Source organism: Dromaius novaehollandiae, chromosome Z (assembly GCF_036370855.1).
Source record: "Dromaius novaehollandiae isolate bDroNov1 chromosome Z, bDroNov1.hap1, whole genome shotgun sequence".
Classification (NCBI taxonomy): Eukaryota; Metazoa; Chordata; class Aves; order Casuariiformes; family Dromaiidae; genus Dromaius; species Dromaius novaehollandiae.
In genome coordinates, this window is record NC_088132.1 from 21,292,256 (window position 1) to 21,313,182 (window position 20,927).

Genomic DNA, 20,927 nt, shown 5'->3' on the forward strand with positions numbered 1-20,927 from the left:
GACAGCAGTGTTTGCAGCTCATTTCTGAACCCAAAAGCTGCATTTTCCGGATGAGCCCTTACTGATGCAGGCGAGCCCCTTGGGGATAGGGAGCCTGGTGCCATACCCATCATCTGTGGATGCAGAGTTATTTTTCTCTAGTTATTTTTCTTTAGATAGGCATGTTTCCAAACTGTGTCTCCTTGTGATATTTGTGGTCTGTATACAGCTTAAAGTTCTGGCCCAGGCCCCTCTGAACATGAAGTACAGCATTCATTTATGTAAAAGGAGGTTCAAAACTGATTTGACTTTGAATTTTTGTTCTTTTTTTCAGCAAAGTTTGATGACTTCTTGTATTTTCTACCAGTAGAATGTTTCAGCTTTTTTTTCTAGGTCATCCATGAAAAGGTAAATAAGAGATTTTTGCATCAAACTTTGCAATGTCCCTTTAGGCATTTACTCCTCATATTGATTCTTGTCCAACAGCAGTTATGTTATACAAAGTTCAGCATTTCTGATTAAAATAAGCCTTTCATTCTGTAAATATATAGCTGCTTTTGATCATGGAAAAAAATGTGGCAATTTCATCAATTAACTTTACTATTTGAATGGAGATCCAAATCTGCTTGGCCATTTTAGTTTTGGGTATTTTTTTGTGTTCCTATGTTGCTTAAGCCTCTTGCTTTCTTTGGCCTTGTTAAGGTGTTTTCCTTCTTTCTTTTTCTTTTCTTTCTTGTAAGAGGAGGAGTAGCACAGGAAACCCCCTGACAGTTGCAGTAACCCCTTTTCCAAGAACCAGCAAAAAATTAAACCATAAAGAGATACCAAAGCAGGATGTAATTTACAGCAGATTGTATATATACTTTGTCCAGTATGGAGTGGTGTTAGATACAGGTTGTCTTTATTCTTTGTCACCTACTTTGTTCATTGGAGAAATAGTTAATAATAGAGATTTACACAGAATCATTGTAAAAATTTGGATTTAAGACATGGTGAAGAAAATATTCTCTCATTTAAAGAATCCTGTCTTCCCAGGGGTGTTGTTTTGGGCTGTCTGCTGGCTTGGGAAGAGAAAATTGCATTGTTTTACATTTGAGTCACAAGTTGAAAGTTAACTCTGGTCTTCTAGGAACTCCAGAGTTAGGTTAACTTTTGCTAATATAAATATTTAACTCTAGGCTACTGTAGCTAGTTTATATCGCTTTCTCAGCAGCTGTATTTTAATTTTTAGATATATCCAGCAGCACCAGCTCCAATTACCTTGCATGGGACTGTGTGTGTATATCAGCCTTCATTTTGTGATTAATAGGTCACTGAATTTGGCTCTTATTTGAGAGTGAGGGCACAAAAAACCAAACCCCCCCCCCCCCCCCAAAAAAAAAAAACCCAAAAAAACCCCTTTGGCCAGACTGTGAAACCCACTGCACTTCCACTACAGAAACTATACCTTTTAGAGAGAAATTAGTTAGAGACAAATTATTGTTAAAAGGTTTTTTTCTAACTGAAAGATCAGTTTACATCTTCTGAAATACAGAGAAAAGAAAATTTCAGCCTCAGAATGCTTGGGGTGGAATTACTTTTCGGGGTTACCTACCTTGGCTATACTTTGCCTTTAGCTTCTCTCTGGAGGTACATTTTCTGTCACTCTGTTCTAGCCTCTCTCTTTGCTCTTTTTCCCTTCACCTCCCTGCAAGTCCTGTGTCACTGCCAGGCTCCACTCACCCTTGTTTCTTTCTTTTGCTTATTTCATGAGCTAGAAAAAATCCATTTCCATTTCTCCCGCCCTCTAATCCCACATTTTTACACACTCTCTTGGTCTTATTGTATGTTTTCTTCCAGACAACTGGTGGAACAGCCTGTTGGGGACAGACACTTTTTTTCTCTGACATCTCCCTCATTGCTTCCATTCCTCACTGTAGATGACTGCCATCACTTTCATGCTGTGGGTGGAAATATGTCTGAACATGTTCCCTTGTCTGCTTTGACTGCTTTTTATATACAACATAATACTGTAACAACAAGATACTAAAACTATGCTTTAGTGAGCTGTTGGTTGTGCTGGAACACTAATTGCTTTGTAGAGTTTGGTAGTATTACCTCTGATTTTTACATGAACACTGAAAAGCTAACCTTTGAGGTGCTGGAAGTCAAACTATAATCTAAAACAATAGCTTACATCTTGGCCCATGTTCATCCTACCCAATTTTAGACATCTGAGTAGAAATTTCTAAGTTAGGGGCTTCATCTCCACAAACTGGCTCTGTTATAGACCAAGGAAGGGTAGCTGAGCCTCCTTCAGGTCTGAACCACCCTTTGAAGATGCCCAATTCACTTCATGGACTATAAGGAGCATATACGGTGTCTTTCTCTTAATTTTCTAAATTCTCTGAAAGTTAGGTGGTCGACACCAGGGCCTAGATCTTGCACCCTGCCCATCAATACCATTCAGTGACCACGATGCAGGAAGGCCAAACTATGCAACAGAGTGCAAAGTGGAGGAGAAGGTCTGGCTTTGGTGCCCTGATCTCCTCCAGCGAACATCAGATGAAGTTTGCCAAAAGAAAGCTGCCTCGTGAGTAAGTCTGGCTGTCATGTGAGGCCTAGCAAAGAATGATCACATAATCCAAAAGCATTGTATTTATGCCATTTAAGTAAGTCTATCATTCCACAGAACCTGCACTTAACACCAAACCCTGTGTCAGGTAGGTAAATCTGTTTCATTGCTTTATGTCTTTAAAATTGTCACTGGACTTCTACTTGAACAAATATATGGTAATGAACTCATCTGACAGCAAACCTGACAGACATTTGTGCCAATAGGACTTTTCCTAGTGATGGTGCAAGAAAATCAGGAGTGTGTTAAAAAGAAAAGAGGATAAAGAGGAAAAGACGATTCATTTTTGTTTAAAAAAAAGTTGCCCAGTCTACCTGTTGGAGTGCCTCTCAAAAAATAATCATTGACCTTTTGCTAAGTAGCATGGTTTTCATCCAGAACTGTGTTGACATGGTTTGGTGTTACAAGCCCATGTTGGTGTTTAACATGGTGCTTTTTGTGTGCAACAAGCCCTGAAACATTTGGACCTCCTTTTAGAAAAATTTCTTGCCAAGAAAATAAGAAATACATGCTAAAGAGTATATGTGTATATGGAAACCTCTACCATATCCCCTGTTTTAATATCAATTAAATCAGCAAAGCCATGATGCCTGACCCACCATGATGTTGGGTTATACTCCATTTAAAATGAGTGCTTTCTAGTACAAGCATGAAAGTATCTATGCCACTTGCTGTTCAGGGAGGGTTGTTTTCTCATGTTCTTCACTTTCCATTTTAAACCTCTCATACAGTATTGCTCTGTGCCATTAAATAGTTGCCAAGTTTTACCACAGGGGAGGCTGTATTTCAGTGCTGGATAAAATGATCCCTTTACACAAATATCTTAAGCAACCACTCAGGGGACCAGGAAATACATCAGCTGCTTGGACAAGGTAGTCTTCAGTACAGGCTGAATCATTGGGGATGCTATAAAGTGGTTCCTACGAAGTAGCAGAAGGTTACCCGCTGAAAGGGCTCAATCTTGCAAGGTGCTGAATGCTCACAGATCTCTTTTTGGTGAATAAGAAATGAGGATTTTTTTGCAAGTGTCTCTTAAATACTTGACATATTCCAGGACAGATCTGAATGCAAGGTTCACTGTAGAGTTTGTTAATCCTTTGCTAATATTTGGGTATAGGTTTCAGCTGCGCCAGCAGTAATGGGGTGTTAGCAGGGGCGACGGGGGTTTCCTGAGTGCAGTTCAGCGAAACTTCCATCAGTGAAAAGTCTCTCCGGCAGGGTGACTGCAGAAATGAGAAACGTTTTCAGTCCCTGTGCTGCTGAGATTCTGTCAGGGTCTAGGGGAAGTCTGAAAATTAGCAATGCTGACAAGTCTGAAATACCTGGGAGTGCATGTAGCCTTCACTGGCTTGAGACTTCTTCAAAACTTAACACCTTCTGAGTTTTTAGAAATTAAACTATTGTGTGATTAGGAGATACGTGAAATACATTTGACCCAAGATGATTGTTACCATGTAGTAAATTCAGTTATGATACACTGGGTCATCAGTGACAGTTTCATCTCTCTAGGCATTGGTTGGAACTGAAACCTTTCTTTTGGCTTTGCAAAAATGAAAAGTGGCCTGCAAAAGTGTTTTGTTTGTTTGTTTGTTTTTTTAATGGCAAGCAAAAAGTGGGGAAATTGTTGATTTACTTGGGTGAACCCAAACGGGACAATTCCCTATTGCACTGAGGAAGGTTCACAGTGGGCTCTAGCCCACTTTGCTGCTGATGTGGCCCCTGGGATCATGAAACGGGGCAGGGCTGTTGGCATTTGACACCATCCCTCTTTTACAGAGACCACTGTCAGCCCCAAACTGCCAGAGTTCAGCATTCTCTGACTGTTGCTGTTTTCAAATGTGCCCAAAATCCCACAGTAAATCCTAACTGAAGTATCTGAAATGCTCTTGAACCTTAGAATAGGCTTAGAAGCTGGTTTAAATTTGCTCAAAAATAGAACAAGATTCAGACTTCACAGATGAAACTAGCTGTAGTGTTGAGCTTGGGGCGAACAAGAGCATTTTCAAATGTTATTGTCAGTAGACTTCTGTTCAGCTGTCCTAACAACCATGATATTATTCCTTTACATCAGGCACAAGACCTTTCACATACACTAGGAAATTCAGTCCTGTCACTGATCTAAATGGCGGCTGCAAGTTACCTTTCAGCTGAAGTGGCACTTGACAAACAACTTATGACGTAGAGAAGTCTTTATGGTAATGATGACATGGTATCCACTGCTTCATGCATTTTCATCCGAGGTGTTTTCAGGAGGACAATTCAGTTGTTTAGAATATTTACCAAAAAGCCAGGCAGAAAAGCTGTGTAACTTCTTTTCTGTCAAATTGAAAAAGTTTCTCTGTTGCCTCTGTGATCAGTTTATTAACACACACCTTTTAAAGACTACATACTTAAGGCTTAGTTTCATCTAGGTCCAGGAGTGAGTGAGGTTTGGAGACACCCAAGGCTTGTATGGCAGTATATTCTCTAAAACCTTTTCTATTGCTGTTTCTGTTGTATATTGTAAATTCCAAATTAGAGGAACACACTTGCAGATCAATTATGCTTTTTTTCCTCCGTAGTAAAAGCTATGTATGTATTTCTCGGTTAGATAGAGTTTATCACAGTTTATGGTCAATATGCTCAGTGAGGACTGAACTTTCTGCTTTAGGGAAAAACGAGGAACAAGCTCAATTTTAAAAAAGAGGAAGAAAAAAGGAGGCTTGATTTCTTTTACATGGTCTGTATACAAGCTTTTCCAAGAACACATATGACTTAGCTGTTTACACTTCCCTGGAGTGGTAAATTTGATGCCCGTTGTCAGCGTATAGGTGCTTGGAAAATTAGGTGCTCTTTTTCTTTCCTTCTGTTGAAACAGGAATGGCTTCAAGCACTTCCCACCGGAAGGCTGTCCACAGCCGTCGTTGCTCCTGAACCTCTGAATTCTTCGCTGAATCGGTCCATTGTGAGTTACGGTAGCAGCACTCCGTAAATCACGGGGGATGTCTCTGCTACTTCCTGCAGCAGCAGCATCAGGCGAAGGTTAGTTTTTTTCTCATGGTGGTGGTAGGCCATGTTTGTAATAAAACTGGGGCAAGTTAGAATCCTGGCATATGTTGTCTGTATTCCCTTGCATTTCCTAGGAAAAAAACACCCCCGAATGTCTGAAGGTTGAGAAAGAAATTTTGTATTTTAGAATTCTTCATAGATTAGTGAACATCTTTTTTTCAATTAATGATTTCATATACAACCTAAACAGTCCAACCAAATCTTGTAATAGCTGCTGTAGAGGTACATAAAAAACAGCATCCAGGACAGGAGGAAGGAATTATTGATATTCCAACTTTACATAGAGGGAACTGAGGTAACAGTCATTAAGTAACTTGCCCATAGTCATCATGACCAAGAAAATCAGAAGCAGACCTTTACTTGCCACTGTCCATATAGCACAGCACACTGTATTAGTATGTTCCTGTTTTCTCTTAGACTGATAACATCATGTGAATAGTGCATTAGTGTCTATGTGTTACTGCAGCTGCTCAAAAGAAATAATCAGAAACCATGGCTTGCTGGCTTACAAAGTACGAACACAGAACAGAAAAGGTCCCTGCTACTGTGAGTTTGCAGCCAAGATCCTCTCTAAACCTGAGGAATAATAATATTTTTTGGTGCTATTTAGAGTTCATTCTCAAGCCATTCAGAGTTCATTGAAAGCCTCAATTTTTATTCCAGTCAAAGATCCTTGGAAAGACAGCTTTATTCACTAAATTCACAGATCAATGCAGCAAGAAGATTTGCATATAGGCAAGTATATAAATCCTGCTTTGCAGTATATTTTCCTTCTCTTGCACTGTGAATTTTTAAAGAGTCTCGTGGCAAGAAGAGGCAATTGCCTGACAGCACTAGAAAATGAACTCCTTTGTTTATCTGGAGAACAGGTATAGCCCATGCAGAAGCAGTATAAGCTTTCTCTGACTGTGTCCACCCATCTGGCAGGAAACATTTCAGGAAAAGAGAAGACAGCTCAGCCTGCATGTTTGTTCAGTCTTGGCTATCTTTCCAGGAGTGCAATGTTGCCAAACCTGGGTTCAAATACCAGGATACAGTCCTTTTCCTATCCAAACGGTAGGATTAAAAAAAACAGAAGGAGGGTTCTTACAATCACCTTCTGGTTTTGAGCTTTTTGCAGCAATGCAAATGGAAACTTTTTCATATACTGAAATTTAAAATTACATTTGAACCATAGTCTTCAGAGAGACAGGGCTTTATGAAAAGCACCAAATCCACAGAAGAAAGCTGTGAAGATTATAACATTCTGGGTGACATTTCTGATTCAGCACTTTTTTTCTCCCAAACTTGACCTGACAACACACACCTATTTTGCATAAGTCATTGAAAAACTGAAATAATTTTTGATCTTGACAGCTAGGGTAGAACTGGGACTAGGAACAGTAAGGTCAGCACTGCACCGTCCCACTGCCAGCTCCACAAACGAGGTGTTTGCTGCTATTTCTCCCATCCCTAAAGGCACATTTTCTTAAAGGAAATAAAAGGCATTCCATTTTGTTTTCCCTAATCTTGTATTCTGTTGCAGATCACAAAGCCATCACTCTATCCCTTTCTGAAGACCAGCAAAATCTGTTGTGTTGGTCAAAAATATATGCAGTTACTTTCTAGATGCAGCCTGGTCTGAAAAGGAGTCTGGTTAATTAACATTGATTACAATCCACCAGCTGCAAGTAAAAATTGATCGCAAAGGTTCCTAATTTGAATGCTGTTCTGTCCCGATTTCACTATTTCTGCGCCTGTCCAATGAAAGAGACAGGGAGCGAGAGTGAACCCACTTTTTTAAAGTACCAGTTATTCCCAGGCTTCCCTGTGTAAGACATCAGTGATCCTTCTGGTCCTGCTTTATCACCCGCGGGATGGCCATTTGTTAGCACAGCATCTAATTGCTGCAAATTGTCAGTGTGCACATTTGGACCCTATTTAACACTCCATTTTTTATTGAGAGAGGAGCAATTGTATTGATTTTGGATAGCCAGGGAGAATGCCAGGGATATTAGTAAAGAGCTCAGAGAACACAGCACATAAACTTTTATGACATGATGTCAAACTGGATTGCGCAGGCATAAATGAAAAGGACAACATCTTCTGTAATTACTGCAAACACACACCATACATCTATTAGCAAAAGGGTACATTTGAATGAAAAAGAGATGTTGTGAAAAAGAGGACTTCAGAAATTTTGCCTGGCCAAGATGGAACAGGGGAAAGAGTGTGGGCTAGTGCTTAACTTTGGAAATGGGGCTGCAGGAGCTGAGAGCTGTACTTCTGATGCTGTTGCTATTTCTCTGTGGCTGAAATGCGTATTTGTGTAGACTGGTGACCCACTTTTACCGTCCCTTGGGTGGGGGGGGTGGGTTGTGCAACCCCAAACAAAGCAGTGGGGATCGCTCAGTGAAGCTCAGGCTGGCCCCAGGTGCAGCACAGCACCTGCTTAATTCTGCTGAGTGAGCCTTGTCCTGGGCTCCCATCCTGGGGCGAACTTCACCCTCTGTCCGTAATGGATCCAGTAGCCACCCAAACCACTGCAAAGAAGGAGTTAGCATTAAGCTGAACAACAGGTGAGCTGCTGCACGTTGCAGCATGGCTGACCTCCCTTGTATATGAATCTGGCTTTTTTGTAAAGTGGATGCACAAAAGCTGCCCTTAGCTGATCTGTACAAATCGGCGGTGGAGCCATGAATACAGATCAGAATCACTGGTTCTGGCTGTCAGCGATTCTGACTTGCTGAGAGTCAGGACCAATAGGTCTGGTGCCCTTGCTGATTCCTGACTGCCTCCGCACAGTGCGTTATGAAGGCGGCCTGCGCAGCTGCGTTTTAGCTCACCTGTAATTCCACCCATGAAACCTACATAGCCCAAATTCAAAAATACGGAGGATGCTATGTGGTTGAGTCAATAGAAAGCGCATAAATATCCTTGCAGTTACTGTGCAGTTCTCTTTCTACTTAAGAGTTTATTTATTTGTTTATTCATGGCATTTATCTGAATTCTTGGAGTCCTGAATGCTGAGAGTAAAAATTTTGAAGTTACACGGGGCTACCGGGTGTCATTTTTACATGGGATCAGTTGCTTAGCGGAATAGGGAAAAGGTACAGGAGTTTCCAGAGGAATCCCCCCCACTGATTGACCAGACCTTCCCCAAACTTTGAAATGCAGCTTTAAACTCAGAACAGCAATAGATGAGTGGCGAAAACTGAAATGATGTCAACAACTTATGTGGAAGCCAAAGAAAATACAAAGGGGCCCTCAATGGCTTCATCTCTGAATTTGTTGCAATGCAGCTGTAAGTAATAAGTTTTCTTTCTTTTCAGCCACAGTACAGTACATTTGAAATGGTTTCTGAACTTAGCACACAGTTTCCTGACCATCTATTATTTTTCTTGGGGATCAGGAGCCTTTCAAGCATTGCAGTGAAGAGTTTGATCTGAGCATATAGTGCAGCAGGGAGATGGGTGGTGGTCTGCTGGCCTGATCTCTCAGATTTCAGGACTCAGGGAAAGTCACTATTTAGATGTATAAATATAAATTAATTGCTGGCCCTATCATTTATTTCAACTCATCTGAGCAGTGGCCAATTTTGTAGTATTTTAAGCATGTGTGCAGAGAAGCTATGCAAGTATATAAGTTTTCTGTAGGGGTGGGCTTAGAAAAACCTCACTGGGAATAAAAAGCCAAGTGAAATCTCTCTTTCCCTCATAAAAGCTATAGAAGTTCTGCATTCATAGCAGTGGCTACCATTTTGGGGTGAATATGGCTAGCAGAAAAGTATCTCTTCATACAGACATGATGGATATTTTATATAAAACTTATATTTAAAGTATTTTTTTATTTCATAGCCATGTAATCAGAGTGATATTCGAAGCAATAGTACCTATTTATCTGTATTTACACTCTTCATTGATTTCTTAATGCCTCCTGAAGATGACTAAGTAACTGAAGTAACAACCCTCAAAGTAATTTGCATGAAGCTAGTCCATAAAATAAAATCAAAAGTAAACAGCACTATGGAGATGAGACAAATTAATGATAGTATTTCATGCTGGTTTTGCTTCTGAGTTGCGCTGCTGCTTCTTGTGGCAACAGATTCTCCCAGGTCTTGCCTGACCCTTCAGGTTAATCTACTGCCATGTTCAGTGTCAAAGGAGACTTTTATTTCCTAGCTCAGACTGAGAGGGACATTTCCCCCCAGCCTCTACCTATCACCTGTGTGGGGGTGAACACAGCCCCCCGCCTGAAAACACCTGGGTGTTTTGCTCAATTAATTCCCACTGCTGCAAGGACTTTGGGGTGCTCCTGCTCCCCTCTGCTCTCTTCCTGGGGCTCATGGTGGCTTTTGGTCCCATTGGTGGCTCTGAAATTTGCTGTAAGGTGGTGGGACATATTTTGCGGCTGGAATCAGATGTTTTGTGGGCCTTTCTGGACTACCCTCTTCCTGCATGGCTGCGGTGGACTAGGCTCGGCACCCCAGAAGCTCCCTCCCCGCTCTGTGTGCCTGTGTTTCTTCCTCCTTGCTGGTGCTCTCACTCACCCTTTCCTCCAAATGCATCGCCCTTAATTCCCAGGGCTGCCCCCCGCCTCAGCTCAGGGCAAAGCAGATTATGGGCCTTTGCTTACCTTTAGTACTAAACATCAGCTGCATAGGGACTGTAGCCTGCAAAATCTCGGGGGCAGAGATTTGTCTTTTTCAGATGTGACGTGTCTAGCTTGCAGTATTGTCAGGCACTGCGTGAATAATACTGGCAATAACAATGCAGACAGATATATCTGATCTTACTCTGGAGATCAGACAGAAAGTCTGTTAAATTAAGTGAAAATGCAGGGGTAAAACACAGGTATGTATATGAGATCTGAATGTGGCCCAGGATCCGCTTCCTCCTGCCTTGTCTGTCGAAGCAGCATCCACCACTGTAGGCCACTCTGATGCCCTCCCACAGGTCCCTTCTCCTTCTGCTGCTCCAAAGGCTCTGCTAGCACAAGGAAAGAGGGAAGAGGGAGGAACGGTGGCAGCAGCAGATGGTTTGGCAGTGGCTGCATGAAGGCTGGACAAACTACAGGGAGCTTTGCTAGGGAATGAGAAGGTGAAACAAGTTACCTGGCAGCTGCCAGCACTTCACTGGGAGAAGGTCGTCACGGCCACTGCTTCCTTTGCTCTTGTTGAGGACCAGGAAGAGAACAATAACTTGAAATAATTGAGATTTTATCACTTTTGTTTATTAATCAGCATTCAAACACTGAAGCCCTTTTACTTACTGGAATGCAAAAAATATACTGTTGAAGAAGCCTTATGCAGATATTTGTAAAATAAAAATATTCGCTTGATGATCTTTCTTATGGTTTAAAACAGAATTACTGACATTTTCTTCTTTTCTGGTTATTGCAGTAACTGCCAGATGGTAGAAGAAGGGATTTCCCTGCCGTACCCTGGCTGTTAGTACAACTGTTAAATTAATCCAATGGTTTGGATGATTTAGTATTGATGAAGGACTGAAAGACTGGGAGGAAAAACAGTGTTTTGGGGACAAAAATAAAAGGCTCATTGGGAATTTTGGTTAGAGAGGGAAACAAGGACTAAAACCACAGAGGCCAGGAGAAAACATCTGCAAAAGTAGAAGAAGGCAAGACATACAGTCCCCTTCTGCCACTGCCAATGATCCTGAAAAGGAAAGAAGCACTTCTGGCAGAGCGATTCAAATGTATGATTTCTTAGAGAAAAGGCATAAACCTGGGATCTGAGAGGAAAAGAACAAAAAAAAAAAACCCTGAGAAACACTGAAGTGAGATGAGCAGCAGAAAGCTATGATGAGTCAGGTGTAAGCCAAGTGAGATCAGGGATAAAAGCTAAAGCTGTGAGAAATTCCCAAGATTTGGTTGGCAAGAACGTGAGTTGTTGATAGGCTTGAGGTGTTTTGAATTTGACGTTGTTTGATCTTGAAATCCTAGAAGCACAAATTCAAGTAATTTTCATTAGAAATGGAAGTATTCATGTCAACCCTGTAGGTCTTCAGTTTGTGAATAGCTTCTAGGATCCAGCCAGCCTTTTCAGCAAGTGAGGCTATCCTCACTTGCAGCTGAGCGTTGCAGTCCAGCCTCCAGCCTGCTCTCACCCACTGGCTGATTTGAACATCTGCAATGAAACTCCAGAGTGTTTTCTGTGAGAATGAATGCATACCTGGCAGAGTCTCCACAGCAGCAGTATCTTGCTACCTTCACCAGATCTTGGGCTTGCAGGAAGTCTCCAGGTCCCAAGCATATATCTTACATACTTGGTTTACACTGAATTTGCTGCAACTTGCACAGTTGAGGGGCATAACAGAGAAGGTGCATATTTATTGAAAGCAATACTTAATTGAAGTGTTGGAAATAACTGTTGATACCTGCTAACACAACATGTTAGATAACATAAGTTCTTTACTGAATTTGAGGAATGAGTTTTAATGAGGACACATCCAGAAAATTTGCTACCTCGTAAAAGCAGTGCTCTGGCTGTGTATATAAGAAGCCTTCCAATAACTGTGATTATAATTTTTACAGGATTATATTTCTCAGTCATTCTTTAAATTTCTGTATTCACTGTGCACAAAGAGGAGACAAAAGTAATGCTGTTGTATGTGAATAGAATTCACATACAACACACTTTTAGGAAGGGGTTATTTAGATTCATTAGAGATTTTGAAGTCCAGAATTCTAGATGAAAATTATGAGGATTTTTCCTATACAGAAAAAAAAAAAAACCAAAAGCAGAACAAGGATTGACTTCTAGAACGGGGCACATGTTTTCCTAAAGTAACAGGGAAGAAGAAATTAAAATTTTATCACAATAGTGACTGCAAGACTAGAGTTGGCTGGCTGGAAAGATTATAGACTCCGAAATATCTTTAGAGATCTGGCCATAAGAGTCTTAGGCATTCACTTTCAGCATTTTTTCCGTATATGGTTTGACAACTTTGTTTTGCTAATGAACAGACATAGTTTTATATGTTATTCTATCCCTTGGATACCAAAGTTGTGGGTCATAGGTATCTAAATAGATAGATAGCTGGCTCTGTTTTCAAAAAAGTGGACAGTATAAACAAAATCGAACATGTCTTTTGACATACTCTGATGCGACTGTTTTTATTGTGATTTGTGACATCTTTATATTAAAGAGAAAGATAAGTATAAATGACCTGATCGTTAGGCACACTGTGTGTTCCCCTCTGGAGACGTGTCTGTAGGAAATAGCTTCAGCTGGCACAGGAGATGGTGAAACCATGGCAAGCTGATGTGGTGCTCAGGTACCTCTCCTCCGAGGAGTACGAGGAGGACTTTCCAGATCCTACCAAAGTTCGATTCCTGACGAGGGTCAGTGCCAGGTTACTCTGAGTAAAGAGTAATCTGCCTCCTGGCTTTCTGCCTTTCCTCTGGCACATTTATGCAGTCTTGACCCTGTCATTATTTTCCAAAAACACTAGGTGTTGGTCCCAGAGGTGGATTGGAAAACGACCTTTTGACCTAATGAGGAAATTGAGTCTTTTGTCCTGCTTGTAATGATTGTGGGCTGGCTGGCCTGAGGGACAGATAGAAAGGGAGAAAATCTAAGGAAAGAAATGTTTAAGAATAGGTCTGGATTTAGTGAAGCTAAAGGAGCAGATTGGACCAAACTCTTGTATTTCCTTTAATTAATGTGTAAGCAAAGCCAAAATCCCTTGAAGGGTTGAGTTCAGACTCTCTAGCACATATGAGCTGTGGTTAAAAAACAGGATGGAAATGAAACGCATCACAGAAGCTTCTAAAAATTGTGTTCTTATATCCAAAGACTGAAATTTTTATCCTAGAAAAGGTAATGACTAATGTTCTCGTTATGCATAAAATTGTCCTATGCTATAAGGTAAATACTGTCCATCGTCTTAGTTTTTCCCCTTGCATCCACTGCCAGGCTCTCTGTAATTTTGCCTGGGCTCTCTCTTTGTATCATACATCATAGCCTTCTCTACTGAGCAGCTCCTGCCCCTGCTTGTTGTTTAGTAAGTACTGTTTACTGTGTGCGCACAGTCCTTAGGGATTCCTCAAAACCCCTCGTGCAGCTAGAAGGAGAGTTTTCTCTGAGGGAAACCTAAGGGGGAGCAACAGAGTAGAGACCTAGGTGGGGCTTCCCCCAGAACAGGCATGTTTCAAAACAGACAAAGCAGATCCGGCAGCATCTCCAGGACCAGCCATACCCTCCTTCCCAGCAAACGACCTGCTCACTTCTCTGGAGTTGGGATCCCAAGATCAGATTTTAATGCTGTTAATTACTGTGATGCCAAAGAAAATAAAGTCAAGTTGTTCAAATCTAGGTGCCTGAACCTTATACACCTACATACCTATACACCTAAAGATCGGATTTAAAGATTTGAGGTGACAAAATTAAATTTTCTGTTATTTCGACCCTTCTTAACAGATTTTGCTGCATTTGGGGAAAAAAGGACAATTTCTTCTTTCCTGATAAAAACAAGACATTTAATTATATATGCCCACCCAGTGTATTTAGTAGGGCAGGGTCCCTACAAAACAGTTTCTGGGAAAATAAAGACTGGGATAACTGGCAATATTTACACTGACACTTGTCAAGTTTGGACTGTGTAACTACAACCAGAATGTTTTTTCAATTGCCTCATCACCTATAAGAAAATTGCAGGTATGGGCTGATCTGTTTCACTATTGTCTTGCCAAAACTGCCTCTTCATCTTACATTTTACACAGTCAGAGCAGATGGATTAGAAGTATGCAGCCATGTTTTAATAAATAAAAGAAAAGGAAAAGATTTTCCCCACAGCATATATGTGTCACTGAACTACTACAGGCTGCAAGTCAATATGCTGAAATCTCTGGTTGGTGTTTTCCCTTTCCACTAGGGTTTTCTGGAAGACACTGCATGAAGCTAAATTTCAACCACTTGAGCTCCATTTTTTCCTGTTTCAGCTGCACTTTTCCTGGCCAAACACTGAGTAAAAGCTGAATGAAGACTCCAGGATTATTCTTCTGCTAATGATGGCAAGTGTTTTAGCCTGGCTACCTGTATGGGGATGTCCAGAAATAGATGATAGCTCCTCAGTGAAGTAGAAAAAAGAAGACAATAACAAGCTTCAGTCAAGGCAATTTATTTTAAACAAATACATGCATTCACCACACTGGACTGGCTCCCAGATTTTGCCTGATGACGGCGACGGAGCAGGGTGTAATATCTGCACCTGACTTTCCCTCTGCTGCTTCCTGCTCAGCTCCTGCTTTGATCTCTGCCTCTGTGAACATAATTACGAAGCCTGAATCAGAACCAGGCCCTTGCTTCTGCTGCCCCAACTTGCCCTCCTCTCTAGCTCCTAAGGAAGACACTGCGATTCTCAAATGCTTGCCTTTATTTTTAGTCCAATAAAAGGGACCACCTGCAAATTCAGGTTGCTTTTTTCTTTTTATTACCTGCTTTTTATTATGCAGCCAACATACCTCAAGAGTATCCAGTAAGTACGTATAAAACATAATTAATCTTCTGAAAGGAATGCATCTCCTTCACCTGAAGTCATTGTACCAAACCCGTAGCTCACGCACTAGGAGAGCTCCACTGAAATCAGCCGAGCTACCTTCATTTTCACTGCCCGTATGTTTGGCCCAATCCTTTTGCTTTCAGTGATAACTGCACACTGATCAGCAGCTCCAAGACTCACTGGTTTGGCTTGGTTATCAAGTGGGGCAAGTTAGTATAGCTCTGTTAACCAGAGAGAAGCTATCCTGATTACAGCAGCTGAGCATTGGGCCCCTGCAGATACTGTTTCAATATTCAGCATTTTAAAATATACTTATTATGGATAAGTATATTTACAGGGCAAACACACTTACTATAAGGCTTTGCATTGACTTCAGGAGATCAGGACCTTGATGTCCTATATCCTGTGCTCTGGGTCTCCAAAATTTAAGCAATATAGTAATCATTATTAGTAATAGCAATTAGTAATCATCAGTATTTAATTACACTAGCTACTTCCTATCTGCCAGAAAGGGAGCAAAACCAGAGAATTACAAACTGGAAAGGAAGGTGCCATATCTTTTACATGCATTTCTTGACAAAGATATGACCTAGTTCATCATTTAAAAATTTTATTCAGAAAGGACCAAGGAACCTTAATCAGGACACACACCCACATCCACACCCACAGACACACACAAATATATATGTGTGTGTGTGTGTGTGTGTGTGTGTGTCCTGACATATGTGTATGTGTGAATATATTTGTGTGTGTGTGTTTGTATGTATATTGGTGTACATATATATACACACATATATATCCTTCTTTTTCCAAGTTTTTCACTAAACTAAATGTGGCATAAAAGCAACAAAAGCAAGAGAAGAATCATAAATCATACCTCTAATTTTAGAGCTCTGCTTTTGTAAAAAGAATTGTCAAGTTTGCCCCAGACATGTTTGTTGACAAAGAGCTTAGTGTTTCATCCTTTATTAACCAGAACATTTTACTGTAGCCGATTTCATGTTACCATCACACACAGCACACGTCAACTGCTTGTGCCTAGTGACTGGTTATAAATTCTTCTGGGAGAGTTAAGGTTGTAAAACAAGAACATTAAGTGCATGCATAAAAAGTGCAAGCCAACTGTTTACAGCTCCTACATAAATGTCCTTCTTACATTTCCTTTATTTTTTATTAGAAAGTGACAAGGCAAGGTCAAGTACCCAGCAAATGCCCACCATTACTGACTATTGAACCAGAGCAAACTAAGTTTACCTAATCCCCAATTCTTTCTCTTGTTGAAAAGGGGGGGGGGGGGGGGAAGTAGAGGGAGGAGGAGGAGGGAGGGAGCAAATCAACTCACTATTTTTTCTATAGTTTTATGAGAAGAGTGCTGATGCTGGAAGCCCAGGCTTAATTCTAGTATCAGGCAACCCCACGTAGCTGTGGCCTTTAATGGAGTTGCTCAAATCTCACAGTGGTGCAAGTAAAGAAAGGCTTGAGCCTGTTGTGTTTATGGACAGATAGGCTTATATTTTTAAAATCACCAGGATAAACTTACTTATAGAATAATCGCACATATTTAAAGGACTGACTCTATCCCGTTACACTCACTTTCTGCTGCTGTAGCTTCCCTGACCTTTTAAAGACAGAACTCTTCATTAAACAGTTAAGCACAGAGTTAAAGGGAAAGCATTTCCATCTCTTTTCTCTGAAGTGGCTAACTTTGAAGTTCTGTAGTGCAAAAGATACAGTTCACAGTGGAGTCAAATACTCACCGCAGGAACTACTGTGCTTACAATAGCAGAGGGTGTGTTACAATGGAGATTTGCTGAATATACAGCCTTTTTGAACACAGTCAATACACAGTGTTCTGTTAACAAGTTGATCTCTTCCCGGAGCCATCCTTTAGATCCCTTTATTACAGGAACTGGTGCAAAAGAGTTTCACTGAAACAGGGTAATTCCTTTGACAGATGTGGTAACAATAACTATATTTCCCTTTTTGATACGTGGTTTTTGGTTTCACTTCACATTTCTGTATTAAGGGACTTTTGATGGGTATTTTATCCTACTACTAGATTTTCTCTTAAGTTTGGATCTTTTTGTAATCACTAGTGCTTCAAACTGACAGAAACACCAGAGAACATTTGAGAAGCAATAAGCCGGGCTTCTGTAAGGCATTTCGTAGAAGTTTCTCTAAATGTTTCAGAACTGTTGGAATAGTATGCAAAGCACACTAAAAGACTCCTCATTTTCATACTACAAACTGTCTCCAAGGGGCTGTTAAATTTTCCCAGGGAGGAGTGATGCAGAGAGGTTCTGGCTATGTTTCCATAGATACTTCCTTAAGGAAGTGTTTCTATCCACTGAATCCATAGGGAACCAACCACAGAAGTATTTTAATAAGACAGACTCCCCCTGCAGCACAACCCGTCAGTATGTGACAGTGTGATGTGAGGTTTGTTTCTCACAGCGAAACGTTTTTGGTTTTCTACAGAGAAGCAAATCCACATTCCTAACTTTCCTCCAACGCCCCCAACCCTCCTCAGAAAGCCCATATCCCCTCCACCTATCTCCCCTGCCAGGTTCCCTCTGTAGCATATTCGTAGGTGTTTCTTTCTTCCTTAAAAATATTTGCAAAAAGATGATTAATTTTTTGTGTATTTTTTGCATTTTTCTTGTGGTTCTTAATAGTTACAACAATACATTGACTGTAGAATATATAGTATATGTGCCATTTCTGTCTGGCTATCACTTACTTAATTTATATTGGTCAGGGAACAAGTCAGAAATTTGCCAAACCAACTCAGTTTTTTGAATACACACACAGAGTCATACATATATGCATCCTTATGTATGTATACACACACACACACACATACATATATATTTATATCCTTTTTCCATTCATGGTTCCCTGTTGAAACTTAGAACATCTGAAGAGTCAAGTCAGTACGAAACTATTTGGTCATGGGCAAACCGAGATGTTGAACAGCTAAACGGCTTGTCCGAGCTCATTCAGTGCACTCCACGTTCTTTCAGACCAACAGCCTGCATAACTTTGATTCCTTAATTGGTGACCAGGTAAACACTTTACTCTAATTTTACTCTGCCAGGAGACAGTTTCTCTTAGCAAACTAGTGCCAACGGCCACCAAAGGAAAGAGCAAACTATTGCTAATGAAGAGAAATTTTATCAGTGACAGCCACCCCTGAAGAAAATACACAGTGGCCACCCATTATTGTAATGTGGAAAAATTAGATGTAACAATGTAATAGTATTAAGCTGCTGCAACAACAACCAAAAATGGAAATTACACACACTTCCCATCCATTACTCTAATAGCATCAGGGCTCTAGTAAAATGAAAAACATGTTTAAGGACTGGTGCTCTCCACACAAAGAGGTTTTACACAGGAATGTCAACTTGCACTACTGCCTGCCTTGTCCCACCAGCAGTCAAACTTTTTAAAGCAAAAGAAAAAACAACAACAACAACAACAAAAGCCTGCCCAATGGGCATTTTCAGTTTTTTTTCCCTTTTTTTCTACGTAGTCTTCATTCCTACTCCTCACCTGTCACTGGCTGTAATTGCTTCTAGGCTAAGTAACTTTGCTCTCTGCAAGGTTCCTTCCTATCATGAGAGGAGCCAGTCACATGTATCTATCCAGTAATAGATTATATCCTAGCTACTGAAATACAGAGAAAGATTCAGAAAAATACACCTATAGGACATTACTGTCAATTAATAATGGATCCATAGTACTTTAGAAGAATGCTTATCTAACTCTTAGACATTTATAGGACCTTACAAATTTTGTGGTTATCTTCTTCTCTGTGAAGGAGGGTATATAGGTCTCACAATGGTGACTCTGAGAGCATAGGACCTAGTTGTATACCTTTTGCATGCCTCAAATATCTACTGAGGGGAGTTTGGGGCTTTTTTTTTTTCTGATGAGGACAATGTGGGTTTTATTTTCATTTTTTTGATGTCTCTAAAGAAAACAGCACTTATCTATGCTTACTGTGCTACATCGCTCAGTTCCTTAAAAAGAATTCTATATAGAGAATTTAATTCTTGTTGTTTTCTCTTGTGAAATGTACTTTCTTAGGCAACAGTTCCCATTGCATACTGCCTCATTAAATCTAATTTCAGGTTTCCCTTCACTCTTCATAAATGCTTTCATTTGCATCCATTTTGGTTTGTGCTGATAGAAAAAGTGAAGTTGAGGAGTCAAAGTCCATCAAGCAGTTTCGGCAGTATCCAACATTAGATTATTTTTAAATTTACATTTGTTTTCAAGAAACAGTTCCTGTATATTATCTTTTTATGTGCACACACACATGGTTAAGGAAATATACTGTGTACTAAAATATAATATTGCACTGGGGCAAAGAAGAGTATTTAGCCTGGTGGACAAACACTTTCTGGTAATATTTTGATGCAGATGGATACAGCCATGATCTTTATCCTTTGGTAATAAAAAAGAATGAAATACCAACTAGAAATGATCTTCAATTGACAGTGACTGCCAAAAACACTATTATTATCCTCTCCTATGTCATCATTTTGAAATGGATAGATTAGAAAAAATCACAGGACAATATTAGTCTAAATACTGATGTCCTGACGCACAATTGTTCTGCAAAATGAGATTAAGAGATTCTGTGTTCTGGCTTGAAGACACTTAATTTCTGATTAGATGACTGGAAGAAACTGTTATGTTCAGAACGGTTGACTGGAAGAAACTGTCAGAGTGTTGATGTTTTCCAGGGACTGTGGCTCCACAATGCACGTTAATTCTATTTGGTGTTGTGAGAAAATAAATGGGACGTATATACCCCTTTGGGGACTTGCAAGATTTACTCGCCACTTTGCAACTTTCCTTATAAAATTCAATGAAAGTTGGCATAAAGAGGCATACACAAGGCCTAATTTCAGCTGGTGGCAAAGGTGCTCAGTAGCCCTGAAAATGAAGCTCGCTGGCCTCTGTTCTCCAGCACAGAAGTCAGAAGACAGTTGGAGGAAACCAAGCGGTTGCCACTTAAGAGTGATCACCCATGTCAGTTCCTACTTCTCCATCTTCTCTCTGGTATACATTTCCAAGGTCATTCTAACAGGCCCAAAAGGACTTTCCAAAACCTGCATCAGCTTCTGAGACAAACCCTCTGAAATGCCTACCACCATTCAAGAGGAATGAACACGTTTTAGTGATTGAACACAGACTGGTAAAACACGAAGGTGGCATTCATTAAGCAGGTTGCTGAAAAGAAGCAGCAAATCACAGACGAAGACCAACTCAGACCTCAGGTATAAACAAATCCTGAGCTGAAAATTAGGGCCTAATGTTAAAGCCGAGGAGATCGGAGTAAAAAATATTCAAGTTTGTCCCTGTATCCAGGAACTTAGACATTCAGCACAAACCAACCTGCCTCTGCTGCCCTGTATTCTTCAGCTGTCGCTAAAGAGAGGCTGGCTGCATGCTTGTCTGTTCCTGCTGGCAGGGAGCTACACAAAAGCAGCACCGGTACGGTCCTGTGTCGCCAAACATCGGTAGCACAGCAAGCACAGCCTGGCATTGCTTTTGTGAAAGTGCCTAAGCCTGGGGAAGGCTGCAACACCTGCTCCTTCCCAATGATCCAGCGAGGGAATGCCTTACCAGGGAACAGAGTGGGAGGGAGATGCTACCCCCTCCGTCTGCCTCTCCCTGGACAGTTAAATGAAGCAAACATAGAGAAAAAAACCCACTGCTCCCCTCCAGGATACTCGCTAGTGTGACTATCCCCCTGCAGTGAGTGCTCTGGG